The sequence below is a fragment of the Festucalex cinctus genome, chromosome 9, assembly GCF_051991245.1.
Source record: "Festucalex cinctus isolate MCC-2025b chromosome 9, RoL_Fcin_1.0, whole genome shotgun sequence".
In the NCBI taxonomy this organism is placed as follows: domain Eukaryota; kingdom Metazoa; phylum Chordata; class Actinopteri; order Syngnathiformes; family Syngnathidae; genus Festucalex; species Festucalex cinctus.
The window spans coordinates 25,906,714-25,921,541 of record NC_135419.1 but is presented as its reverse complement, the minus strand read 5'-3'; the positions used below and the strand labels follow the sequence as shown (position 1 = coordinate 25,921,541).

General features: G+C 38.7%; 1 protein-coding gene across 3 annotated transcripts in view; it reads left to right on the top strand.

The window, feature by feature from the left end:
- Nucleotides 1-8,392: 8,392 nt before the first annotated feature.
- The window catches only part of elf2a (E74-like factor 2a (ets domain transcription factor)), a 143,930-nt gene continuing 137,494 nt past the window's right edge, over nucleotides 8,393-14,828 (top strand). For 2 of the 3 annotated variants that reach the window (XM_077531918.1, XM_077531916.1), the window contains exon 1: nucleotides 8,393-8,694. The gene's annotated coding sequence lies outside the window, so the exon portion shown is untranslated. Of the gene's footprint in view, nucleotides 8,695-9,387; nucleotides 9,536-14,828 lie in introns of all 3 variants that reach the window. The other variant, XM_077531917.1, reaches the window with a different exon arrangement.

Here is a 14,828-nt window from a genome sequence, read left to right as displayed (position 1 = left end):
GAGTGCGTATTCTAACTTTCCCATTCACTTCTTGGTTCCATTCCATCACCCCTGCGAGACCGGACTCGTCTACTTAATATCACTAAAGTCTGTTCAAAAATCATTGGATACCCTGTCAGAGCCTTATCTTCCTTTTGTGACCGAATCCTGCTCGATCCCTCTCACTCACTTCATCGAATGTTTGAGTGGCTTCCATCATCTCAGCAGGCTGAGACGCCCCACTCTGACGAACACACCCGAGGAAGAAGGAGGAGGACTACATTTGTCCCCAGATCACTAAAATCTCTTGAACAGTGACCCCCCATCCCGGGCCAAATTGTGACAGACTGACTGACACGTAGCACTTTAGTGTGAAGCACAGAGCACTTTCTTTTGTTTTTTTTATTGTTATTTATTATTTTTCGTATTTTATTTTATTTTATTATTTTTATTTTTTTAATGTTCATTGGTTTCATGTTTTGTTTTTTTAACTTCCCCCTCGACGACAAATAAAAGCGTTTTTGAATTGAATTGAATATTTAATTACTTGTGGTATTTTATTTATTTTTAAGTTATCTGGTTTACTTGGTATCATTTTAAGCTGTATGATGTATTTTATGTTAATAATATATGGATACTTATGTACACATCTACTTCTTATTCATTTCAGATCCGTTTTTATTCGTATATTTACCTACTTTTGATATTAAGTTTACGATGGCTTAGACTGTTTGAATGAGCTGTATAAAATAAACTCGAGTTGAGTTAGTTAGGTACTGTTTTTTTTTTTTTTTTTTTTTTTTTTTTATAAAGTCAAATTATTACCTTTATGAAACTTTTTTTTAGTTCTCCTTACGCTTTACTATGAAATGTTTCAAAATACTCAGTCCCTCCAAAACAAAGCAAAACAAAACGTGTTTACACATTTTTACGGATTTTAAAAAATAATATTTTTTTTTTGCTATCACTTCTGTTGAGTTTCAGTAGATGCTGGTGCGACGGATCTGGCATGCATAAGGACCACCACCAAAGAAAGAAGCCGTCAACCGCGGTCCAGCAAAGCGGGGGGGGGGGGGGGGGCGGTGCTCGCTTTGCTGGACCGCGGTTGACGGCTTCTTTCTTTGGTGGTGGTCCTTATGCATGCCAGATCCGTCGCACCAGCATCTACTGAAACTCAACAGAAGTACCCTCTCCCTCCCACAGCCCCTTGAATCAGTTGGTGCTGGTGTCTGTGGTTCTCACTTTGCTTTATCTATCCTTCCCTCCTTCCTCTCTTTAGTTTTTCCTCTGGTCACTTGAGATCTTAATTTATTAGAAGTATGAGGTTTCTGGGGTTGGCATAAGACTCTGGTTTTGTAACCACGCAGGAGGGGTCTTGTTGGTGCTGGACTTCACTTTGATGGATTGGATGTACTGGCCTCTATTGATCTCACTCTGCCTTATCGATCCTTCCCTCCTTCCTCTCTTTAGTTTTTCCTCTGGGCTCTTGAGATCTCGCTAAATTTGCTGGAATTTAGAGGCTTCCGGGGTTGGCGTAAGACTTTGATTTTGTAACCATGGGGAAGGCAGGAAGTGTTTGGTCGGTGCTGGATGTCACTTTGATTTACCTTTCTTTTCTCTTTATTTCTTTTTTTTCTGACCTTTTCTCTGGTCTCCTGACCATTTAAATCTCACGACTCTGGCAAGATTCTGAAGTACCTGGTTAAGGCGAAGGGTAATGGGATATTTATAAGGTTTTAGGTGAATGAATGAGTATAAATTTATACGTATTTGCACGCACGCACACGCACGCACGCAAACGCACGCAAACGCACACACGCAAACGCACGCACGCAAACGCACGCAAACGCACGCACACATACACACAAAAAAAAAAAAAAAAAAAAAAAGAGCAATGATGACAAGACGTTGAATCGGTAAGACTACCGAATGAACAATTCTGAGCTCTTAAAAAAAAAGAAAAAAAAAAAAAAAGAGTATAAATCTATTAACGTATCAAGAAACTCAAAGTTTCATACTTTCAATTCTCTTGGTTTTAAAAAGAAGCAGACGTCTGACCAATAATGTCCACATGCAGTTCCTACCTGAGTTTGTGATTACATATTCTCTCCAGAAATCAGTATTTTTTAAACTAGTACAATTATTATCTTTTTTAAACACACACAAAAAAAAAGGCAAACAAATTTTCGCTACTCTAATGCCATACATTGTTCCGTCATCCAAAATGTATAATTTACAAATTGAATACCTTTGAATCAAATTTTTAGGTTTTACATTCATTATCAACATTTTAATACCCTAATTTACTTTTGTAGACTAACTTTATTGTGTTCATCCTACCAAAATGTCTTTATTACATTGCTATCAAATACAACGCACGAAACATCAACCGATTAATTTCATGCCTCACTCTATTTAAAATTAAAAATACAGACAAACTTATCACATTCTAATACCTACCTCCCTCTCTTAATCATAGGCTGTAACATCCTTAGACCTTTAGATGGCGCCGTTTACCGCAGCGTGAGGGAGTCACACCTCTCCACCATCCTCCGTTTAGCTTTTTACGTAGTCACACAAGTTTTTAGTCTAGGAAAAAGGGGGGAATGCGGTTCTGAAATGGGTTAAATAGCCGTCCTATACGCACGAATAATCTATTTTTTCGTCTGTATTTCCCCCCTCTCCAACTCCTTCGGTTAGAAACAGACACCCTTTATTTTTTTATTTTATTTAAAAAAAAAGAAAAAACCCATCGAAGGAGATGTAACTTCATATCCTAAAACACCGGTAAGTTTCTTTTATTTATTTATTTTAAAAAACAAGAAGCAAATAGATTACATTTTTTAATATTCACAACACTTTAACTCGATTAAGAGACCCTCGTACTATTTTACATTCACGCACGCGCATGCCCGATAGAGGCGCCGGGGGACGCTTCCTATCGCACGACAGTGTGAAGTATCACTAAGGTGGTGGGGAGTGCTTCCTCCGCGACTTCAAAAGCTGGTAGGGTCTTTCCCAGGAGTACGGAAGGGGAGGGGTGATGGGTTCACAACCTTATCTACCGGGGGTATATCACGACTCCTGGGGTCTTGCAATGGGGGAGGGCCGGGGGGTGCTTCCTGCAAGACTTCAAAAGGCGTGTCCTTCCTGTGACACGATGAAAAGTTTTTTAACAAGTGGATGTCGATTTATTGTTATCAGATGGTAGAACTGTGGGGAGAGCGCTTCCTCCCCGACTTCAAAGCTGTTGTTGGTGGTGGGGGTCACCGGAAGCACGTATACAATGGGGAGGGTGTTGGGGTGACCGGAAACATATGTTTGTTGAAGGGGTGCAGAAGGGTGGGGGGAACCGGATAACATGTGTTTGTTGTGGGGTGCAGGATGTCATCAATCAATTTTGACAGGAGCCGTCTTCCGGCTTCTGATTGGCTAGGGCTGTGAGGGGGAAGGGGTGGGGGGACCGGATAACATGTGCTCTTTGTGGGGTGCGGAATGTCACGGGCCTTGAGTTTGGGGGGGGGGGGGGGGGGGGGGTGTAATAAAGATTGTGTCTAATTGTACTGAGGTGTGCGCTGTCGTAGTTCCAGTTTCCGACTCAGGACCTCCCGATAAAAGGTGGTGGACACATCCAGCTAAGCTGCAGTTCAATCAACCTAGGAAGGTTTATTACAGTATTTCCAAATAATAGAAATTTGAGAGGACTATTTGTGACAAACCTTCTGTGTTCGCTTCCAGGAGATTTTAGTTTAAGTGCTAACTATTGTATTCATTCTCATTCTGGCATGAATGATTTGTATTGAAACTCTGCTTTTAACATTCACAGCATTAGAACATAAAACATCAGTTCATAGTTTTCATCTTTCCTTATTAACATTCATAATATTTCGAAAAATCAAACAATTCAACATAAAAAGAAAATCAAAAAAATTAAACAATAAGGATAAGTAAAATAACCTAAGCCACAAAAAAAAAAAAATAAATCTTACTTTTCTTGATTCATGTCAACTTCAAGGAATTAATATACAAATCAAATTCAGCAACAAATATATGAAAATTCGGAAGGGATTTGGAAATTCTTATTTTATGCAAATAAAGTTTGACAAATAAAATAATAAGACTGATTCCAAAGGCTAAAGATTTGTTATGAATGAAATTTGTAATTACAATTAATGTATTTTGTAAAAGCCTTCTTTATATTAACTGAATTAACTAACCTAAAACCCTGCCAAACTGACCCTCTACCAAAATCAGGAATTATTCCGCTTTTAAATACCTTCCCAATCAATTTTTTGTCACATTTCTTATCAAAAAAGATTATGTTCATCAACCATTAGACTTGGCAATGTCGTTGACGCATTATTATACACCAAAAAAAGTCTTAATTAAGAGAATCAAGGGTAAAGGGATTACACCACATATTTTACTATATTCTCTTAGAGGACAGTTCAATTTATATTTGTGATGACTCGATTGAGTCGATAAAGAATAGATCCCAGAAACGCAGGCTCAGAGGAGGAAAACAATCTCGTTTTATTCCTTTTGACGAACCGATGGAACAAAGCTTGCTCGCAGGCAAGACAACGAGGTTAGCAGAAGTGCTCTTGCACACAGGCAAGGAACACGGAGGTAACACAAAACACTTGCAAAAGGCAAGGACGGAATAGAGAACACAAAACACTTGCAAACGGCAAGGAACGCGAACGGAACAAAAAACACTTGCGACAGCAAGGAGGAATAACATAACCAAAACACTTGCAAACGGCAAGGTAACTAACGTAACGAAAAACACTTGCAAAAGGCAAGGACTAGAAAAACTCAAAACACTTGCAACCGGCAAGGACTACTCGAAATGCACACGGAATCAATCAACACGGTAATACAAACAAAAGGCGACGCGGATATACACACGTGAATACAAACTAAACTAAGGACGACAGCAGATTCAAAACTTTACCAAACAGGAGAACGCGGAGAACACTTGGACACAATGGTGAGCAAATAATAATCCGACAGCTGGCTGTTGCTGGTCGGAGTCCTTTTAAAGTCTTGATTGCAAACAAGTTGCAGGTGCGGCGCTGGGGAACGCCCCTCTCGTTACAGGCACTGAAAAAACAAAAGCACAACAGGGCTGAGAACCGAACCATGACAATATTTCACTGTAAAGTCTAAGAGACTTTAAAAAAATTCCATTACTATCCATTAAATCAGTTACCAATACAAACCAAGCAATTTTAAATATTGATTTTCTATTCAATGTTATTACTCTATTGTTCCACAAAATTGTCTTGTGAGGAGAAAAATTATGGGTAAATATCTTTTTCCCAAAAAAATAAATAAATAATTTGTTTATGAAAATTAGGCAACTTTATCGGGACTCTGTTCACATCAAAGTCACATTTCAGCACAAAATCCAAACCAGCAATCATTTTAAACAAGAATCTAGGAATGTGGTACACATCGAGTTGGGCTGTGACAAACAAAACTTAATCCAATTCACTCTAAATGTACCAATCATCGATTCAAATTCTGGAGCTTTCACACCACCCTTGTCATATTCCTTAACTAGTTGGGATCTTTTAATGTGTTTTATTCCTCCATAAAAACTGAAAAATAACACTATTGGCTTTATTAATATTTCTTGAGGATATATACAAGGATTGGCGTGGGTAAATCAGTTTGGAAATACCTTCCCCTTTGGATAACACAATTCTGCCAAAAATAGTTAAGTCTCTTGTTAACCAGCGACTGAGTGACTTTTTTTTATGTCAATTATATGGTTAGTAATATTCATATCTTCTCTTATTATTAAATCTTCAGTTATTGTTAATCCTAGGTATTTTACTTCAGTTTTAACTTGAATTGAAGCAATAGATGTTGATCAGTTGCTGTAAACAATGAGAGTAACTTACATTTTTCAATATTAAGGGATAACCCAGAGGCTTTGGAAAAGCTTGAGATAACATTTAGAGTTTTATCAACCATTGAGCCATCTTTCAAAAATATGGATGTGTCATCTGCAAATTGACTTATTTTAAATTCTCTATCAAAAATTGTAATCCCTTGAATATCCTCATAATTATTAATAAGTATTGTTAATAGTTGTGTTGCCAGTATAAAAAGTTTGGGTGAAATTGGGCACCCCTGACGGATACCACGCAACACTGTAAATCGTTACTCCAGGGTTCAGAGAAACACAACTGCTTATGTCAGTGTAGAACATTTTGACAATATTACAAAAATTTATCCCAAAACCCAAGAACTGAAGCACTTCTATCAGAAACGAATGTTCAATGGTATTAAAAGCCTTGAAAAAATCTAGAAACAGCACATAACTGTCACTTTGAATATATTCACTGTAGTCCAACAAATCAATAATCAGCCTGGTGTGGTTATGTATGCTCCTACCCTTAACAAAGGCTGATTGACACTCATCAATTATATTTGCTATCTCCATATCTAATCTACTCGAATAAACATATTGCCAACAATTTGTAGTCATTACATAACAAAGTTATCGGTCTGCAATTCTGTAGTACAAATCTCTCCTTATTGGGTTTCGGAATTAATGTTATAATTCCCCGTTTTGACATTTCAACATTGAAAACCCTGTCAAGACGCTATCGGTGACCCTGCACGACCGGTGACGCGCATGCGCAGAAGATCCGGCCATCTTGGATCGCTAACTACGGTAAGCCCACTAGAACAAAACATCTTTATAGGGCTGCGCGATAGCGCGTAAAAACATTATACATCATTGAAAAAAAGTTTAAATACTTGATGCATTACAAAGAAACTAATTTAATTCTACTGGTTTAAAAGACGAAGGTTTTACTTTTGACCCCAATACATTCCTCGTGAGTGTTCATTGTTATAATTTACGTTTAGTCTGCAGTCTTTTTATTGTCCTTAGAACAATATGTGGCCAATATCATAGGATAGGTTTTGGGGGTGGGCGAGGCAGGGGGGTCATTTAAAACACACACACCGCGACTTACTGGAAAGTACAACAATGCAGACTTGCTATAATGTAATGAGGTCAAAAGTAAAATGTTCATCTTATGGGATTAAAAATTACTTAGTTACTTTAAAATGCATCAATGATCTATATGTTTTTTTTTTTTTGTCATGTTGTATCGTATTTTTACGAACGCGCACTATCGCGTACGCATATAAAGATATTTATTTGTTCGAGTATCCGGAGTTGGCGATCCAAGGTGGCGGGATCTTCTGCGCATGCGCGTCACCGATCGTGCAGGGTCTTGACAAACCCAACATCTATGGGGATATATATATATATATATATATATATATATATATATATATATATATATATATATATATATATATATTTTTTTTTTTAAATGCCACGGAGGAGGTGGAACTTCCAACTTCCGGGTGGGCTCCAGGTGGAGGGGTGGAACCGTCACTTGCCTTCCTGCCGGTTGGCGTGGGTTCGCTCCCCCGCCTGGGAGACCCCATGTGGCTTATATGAAGTAAGCTTGTGTGTGAGTGTGTGAATAAGTGGTTACAAAAAATAAATAAAAAAAATAAATAAATAAAAAAAATTAAAAAAAACAAAACTTCCAACTTCCGGGTTTTTGCACATCAACTTTGATTCCGGTTCCGGTTTGCGACGTGTGGGCCGCATTCCAATACTTGCGCTTCCGACTTTGTGCCCCTCGGGTACGAGTTCCCGTCGATGTGTGCAAGTAGTAGTGTGTCCGTCTGTCTCAGTTGTCTAAAGCATTTCAGAGAGCTGAGACTGAGCTGAGCTCCCAGAAGCACGCGATTGAAACCCGGAAGTCATAACTTGTGACATCATCTACCCCAAACAATGCATATTCAACATTTTCTCAAATGTTTACGGTACGCGGTGTAAGCTTGTGTGAGTGGGTGATTAGAAAAGAAACAAAACATAACAAAACATTTTTTCAAATGTTGAAAGGGTAACTTTAATTACATATTGAGAAACATAGATTTATCAACTTCAACGAAAAATAACCAATTTGACTAAATTTCAACATTCAATCACTGTATTTTGCTATCTGGGTTTGCTTTTTGAATCAGAGAAGAAAAGTTTGGAAGCAGTCTGATGGAAGGTTGTTTTTTTTGTAATATGAATCCCTCACTAAATATTTAACAGTTTCCTTAACAGGAATATTAAATATGATTTGTTCATCAGTTTTATATAGGCATATCTCAGATTTGTTAATATTGTGGTCTAATCCTGAAGCAGCAGAACATTCCTGAGTAGTTTGGAGAGCTATCTTAATTGGAGATTTATCTTTAAGAAATAAAACTATCATCGGCTACTAGGGAAATCTTTAAGTCACGATCAAAAATAGATAATTCTGGCATTAATGATTGCAATAATGGGGTTCGTCCTCGTGACGTCATAGCGGTCGACGGCGCTTTGACCCGCAGTATCCGCTTAGCTTCGAGACTGCGCGCCGGAAAGCTACATGATAGCAAAGTACCGACACAAACCAAAACATAAATAAGGCATACATATAACCTTGTAATCCGGATTCAAACGCGGTTTAGAGGATCTTCTGCAAAGTGTAGCGAGGGGCAATGGAATTTGAAACCATTTTTTAGAAAAGTGTAATTGTCTTTTTTTTTTTTTTTTTTTTTTGCTCTGCCAACTTACGGCTGTTAGGCCCAGGTAGCGTTAGCTGTGGAGCGTCCTTTTTATTCGCACAGCAAAGCAAGGTAAGATTAAACTAAAAGCACGACATTAGTTTGAACCTTTCATTTCACTAATACAGATTATTTTGCTGCTCTTGCTAACCAAGGACTGCTGTCTTATATAACGGGAAACAGCACGCAAGGTAGCTAATTGCTAACAGCGCTAAATCCTATCACTACAAATGTAGACTTCACCAATAATCTTTTTTTTCGAGACCTATCAACGGGAATATAATTTTAGTACTCGTAGCTTAGTTGACAAACCGTTGATTCATCCTTGCTAAGTAGTTGCTGATGTTGGATCAGTGTCAGGTGGCGGCTAACCCATGCTGTACATGAAGTAAACATGAATCTACGATTCACTTCATCGTTCTTCAGTTTAGTGCTAATGAACATGGTGACTTTGTGTTGTTTTATTGCATTCTCAACGGACGTCATTTGTTCTGGTGACTTAAAACCGATTGTGAATTATTAATTTTACTTGATACATTCATTCATCCATCGGGTACGTTAAAAAATTACTTACTTTTGACAAGTTTCGCATTAGCAAATTGACCGTTTACTTTTCTGAGCCAGATACCCGTGTGTTGAGATCAGGACTTTACATGAAAAGATTACAAAAGTACCTATAAAAGTCTTTACATGTTTATCAGTCCACAGTTAGAAAAAAAATGTCTATAAATGGACTAAGGACAGCACTGCTGCTTCTCTTCCAAGGAGTGGCCATCCTGTAGAGATGACTGCAAGATCACAGAGCAGAATTCTCAATGAGGGGGGAAAAAAAGAACCCCAGAGTGTCAGATGAAGACTTTACAGATATCACTGGCACATGCCAACATCTCTGTTGACACATCTACCATAAAGAGTTAAGTTTGGTCTTATTTTGTTAACTCATTCCTGCCAGTACAGCAGATGTCCAATTGTCCATCATAGCTAGCTAGTTTACAAGTGCGTCTGTAAGTACTGTGGCTTATAATGTTTGTTGATGACACTGTATTTTCCATCCATCAAAACTATCTCAGTCTGTGACTGGGTGGCGAGCTAGCATGATGGCGAAACAGCAGCCGCTCCTCTCAAAGTGTCTAATGCTCCATGTTGGTGAATATGTAACGCCTGACAAGTATCGTGAACGCGAACGGAGAATAGGGGAAGCTGTGCTAAGGCCAAGCAATGCAAAATAGGCTCTAAGCTATTGTTAAATAATTGATGTTACAGAACCATACTGACATAAGTCTCGATGGAACCACATTCGTGACAGCAGAGGGTAACCAACTATGAACAGCAAATTAACAAATGTCTAGAGCAGGGGTGTTCAAACTTTTTCATTTGAGGGCCACATACGGAAAATCAGAAGGACGCCAGGGCCACATAATGTTATGAAGAGAAATTGTGTTTAGTCCTAAAAATTGTACAAATAATTTGTGCTTTTGCATATTTAGAAAAATGCTACAGTATATAAACCAATTTATTTGTAGGGTTCTTATAGTTTTGGAATTTTTCATTTTAGTTAGTTTTTATTAGTTTTCAGGGTGGTTCTGTTAGTTTTTATTAGGGCCCGAGCAGCGACTGCTGCGAGGTCCCTATTGTTTTTTGTTCGAATTATTAGGGCCCGAGCAGCGACCGCTGCGAGGTCCCTATTGTTTTTGTAAAAATTCTTCTTCTTCTTCTTCTTCTTCTTCTTCTTCTTCTTCTTCTTCTTCTTCTTCTTCTTTATTCTCCGCAAACGATCCCGATTTTGGGTACCTAAACATTCACGAAAACTCACCGAACTTTGCACACTCCTCAGGCCCGGCGAAAAATTTGATATTATGAAGTCGTCATAACAACGCGACTCTATAGCGCCCCCTAGCGTAGAAAAATAAAAACCAAGCCCGGCACGTTTGAGCTAGAGCAACGAAAATTGTCATGCACGTGTAGCACCCCGAGATGCACAAAAAAAGTCTATTGGGACCATGTAGCTAAAATGTACAGGAAATGAGCTATGAATTTTTTAATGTCCAATTTTGGCCTATTTTGGCACATTCACTGTGGTCATGCTTTTTCCCCCTCTGCAAACATTTTTCATCCAATTAACTTCAAACTTGGCATTTATCATCTCAAGACGTGAGAGAACAACTGGGCAAAAAGTCTTGCCTTTTCGAAATACTATATGATGGGGGCGGGGCATCAAATATTGCCTTTAAAATTTCATTTGTCCAGAAAGAGCAAATGCTTAATAACTCCCATGTTCAAGCTCCAAAAAATCTCAAACTTCTCAGGCAATGTAATAGTCACGGCCTGAAAACATCTGTATGATAAAATTCAGTTATACATATAGCGCCACCTAGTGGTAACAATAAATGTCATACTTTACGTTTTTAGCTACTGCGCTGAGCTCGTTGAAGGGATCCAGTTGAAAATTGGTCAGAAAAGCCTTAAGATGTTGATCATGCCCCACACCGAATATTGTAACTTTTCGCCAAAGGGCGTGGCCGCTACGGTGCCGCAAAGTCTAAAGATTTTTCGTGACAATAAAAGCTGCATTAACTTGACCGAGATGATCCTATCTTCTCAAAATTTCACACATTTGATGAGAGTCCAGCCCTAAAGACATCTATGAAGTTATATTTCATCTTACTGATAGCGCCACCTAGTGGTTACAATAAATGTCATACTTTCCGTTTTTAGCTACTGTGCTGAGCTTGTTGAAGGGATCCATTTGAAAATTGGTCAGAAAAGCCTTAAGATGTTGATCATGCCCCACACCGAATATTGTAACTTTTCGCCAAAGGGCGTGGCCGCTACGGTGACGCAAAGTCTGAAGATTTTTCGTGAAAATAAAAGCTGCATTAACTTGACCGAGATGATCCTATCTTCTCAAAATTTCACACATTTGATGAGAGTCCAGCCCTAAAGACATCTACTGACTTATATTTCATCTAACTGATAGCGCCACCTAGTGGCAATTTTTTTTTCTTACGAATTTTCTTCTACATTTTTCTCCAAACACGTTAACTGGACCTACCTCATATTTGCTCAGATGAGGGTTTCGGCCTTCATGATGTCACAACACGAAGTTTGTGAGTTTTCGCAAATTGCTGTGGGTGTGGCTAAGCGCTGTTCGCCAAGAAAACAACGCCAGTTTTGAGGGTCTAAACATGCACAGAAACTCATGAAACTTGGCACACACATCTGGCCTGGTAAAATGAGCAATATTTTATTGTTGATTGTGCTATTTTTACAAAAATGACTCAATAGCGCCCCCTAGAAGTTTTTAACGAAGCAGCCCCGGTTGTACGTTTAAGCAAGATCTACGAAAATTTTTAGGTGTATGAGGGAGCCCAAGACCTACAAAAAAGTCTCTTGGACCCATCTGCTAAAATGAACAGGAAGTGAGCTACGAATTTTTGAATGTCCCATTTTTGACGATTTTTGCACATTCACAGGGGGCAGACTTTTGCCCACTTCTCCTACACGTTTCATCTGACTGAGTTAAGACTTGACCTGGACCATGTCAAGACCTGAGCCAACGACAGGGGGAAAAATCTTGACCTTTCGAAATACTATATGATGAAGGCGGGGCATCAAAATTTGTGTTTTGCACTGAAAAAGGATATGCTTAGTAACTCCCCGGTACATGCTCCAAAAAATCCCAAACTTGACGTATGTTTATCGTCAAGGCCTGAAGCTATCTCTATGACAACATTCAGTTATATATGCAGCGCCACCTAGCCCTTGAGGCATAAAAAAAAAAAAAACCCACATACGGTATTTTGTACAAAAAATGTAAACTCATTCTAAGTGTGATAACTAAGTCATTTATGAATATTCTTTTAGTTTCCACCACTCAAAATGTTCACTGGCATCAGACTTATCCAAACATATATATATTTTTATTTATTTTTGATAGCCTCTGTGGACATTAAAAGCAATATCGTGAATGAAGGATATGCTTAATAACTCCACGGTACATGGTCCAAAAAGAAATCCCACACTTGACATGTATGCTTATAATAAAGGCCTGAAGGTATCTCGATGACAACATTCAGTTATAAATACAGCGCCACCTAGCCCTTGAGGCATAATATATAAAAAAAAAAAAACACATACGGTATTTTGTACAAAAAATGTAAACTCATTCTAAGTGTGATAACTAAGTCATTTATGAATATTCTTTTAGTTTCCACCACTCAAATTGTTCACTGGCTTCACACCGATCCAAACGTATGTACGTTTCCATTTTGTTTTATTCATTTTTGATTGCCCCTTTGGACAATAAAAGTAACATTGTGCAATGAGTACAACGAGCGATGATGTATATATACACTTTTACAAAAAATACCAATCAGGGCAACTCATTGCCTAAAAATAAATAAGGACGCTGATTTTTGCAGGTCTTAACAATCACTAAAACCCGTTGAGCTTGACACACACTGGCAAAAAAAAATTATACATGTAAACGTTTATTATGCCATTTTCAAAGAAATTTTGCTTCCAATATGCCAGTACCCCAACGTACCAGTACCCCAACGTGCAAGTACCCCAACGTGCAAGTACCCCAACGTGCAAGGACCCCGACGTGGCCCGGGCTGCGAGGGCCCTTTATAGCTGCTCGCAGTTCTAGTTAGGGCCCGAGCAGCGGCGGCGGCGGTGCCGCTGCGAGGCCCTATTGTTTTTGTAGGAATTCTTCTTATTATTCTTCTTTTTCTTCTCCGCAAACAATCGCATTTTTGAGACACTAAACGTGAACGAAAACTCACCAAACTTTACACGCACATCAGGCCTGGCGAAAAATTTGATATTTTAAAGTCGCCATACATGATAACAGAAAAATGGCTCCTTAGCGCCCCCTACATAGGTTAAACGGATCCCTGTCCCGCTACGATTGTCCGACGGCTATGAAAATTGTGTGGCACCTGTAGCACATCCCAATGAACAAAAACCTCTTTGAAGTGTGTACCCTAAAATAGACAGAAAGTGAGGTATGAGTATTTAAATGTCCAATTTTTGCCAATTTTTGCACATTTACAGGGGTCATACTTTTGCCCGCTTCTCCTACACGGTTAACCCGATTGACTTCAAACTTGGGATGTACCATCTCAACACCTGGGACAACATCATTGTGAAAAATGAAAAGTTTTTGATATACTATATGACGGCGGCGGCGCATCAAATTTAGAGTTTAAAAATTCTTACTTCACGAAGCATTGCCGGTTGTACGTTTAATCTAGAGCTACGAAAATTGGTACACATATGTAACAGGCTATGACCTACAAAAAACTCTTTTTGAACCATATGCTAAACCTAACAGGAAGTCCACCATTTTGATTTATTTTGGAACGTGTTGCCATTTTTTTGGCCATTTCATTGGGGTCTTATTTTAACGAACTCCTCCTACAGTGTTTATCCGATCATCTTCAAACTTGGTGTGATTCATCTTAAGATGTTGAAGATGAAAAGTTATTGAAAGCTTTGTATTTCGTCGCACACTGTTGTCATGGCATGCACCGTTTTTAAAGGAAAAAAAATATCCTTAAAGAAGCATTCCCATTTGTACGAAGCAGCTAGAGCTACGAAAATTTGTAGACATATGTAACAGCCCAAGATGTACAAAAAAGTCTCTTGGTGCCCTGTGCTAAACCCAACAGGAAGTCCCCCAGGGGCCGGGCATCACATTTTGAGCTAAAAAACTCCTCTTTAACAAAGCATACCCTGCTGTACGTTTCACATAGAGTTACCAAAATTTGTAGAGGTATATAACAGCCCTCGAGGTACAAAAAACTCTTTTTGAACCATATGCTAAACCTAACAGGACGTCCGCCATTTTGATTTACTTTGGAATGTGTTGCCATTTTTTTTGGCTATTTCATAGGGGTCATATTTTAACAAACTCCTCCTACAGAGTTTATCCAATCATCTTCAAACTTGGTGTGATTCATCTTAAGATGTTGAAAATGAAAAGTTATTGAAAGTTTTTTATTTCGTCACACGCTGTTGTCGTGGCATGCACTTTTTGCAAAGGAAAAAAAATCTTATTAATGAAGCATTCCCAGTTGTACGAAGCAGCTAGAGCGACGAAAAATTGTAGACATATGTAACAGTCCAGGATGTACAAAAAAGTCTCTTGGTGCCATGTGCTTAACCTAACAGGAAGTCCCCCAGGGGCCGGGCATCACATT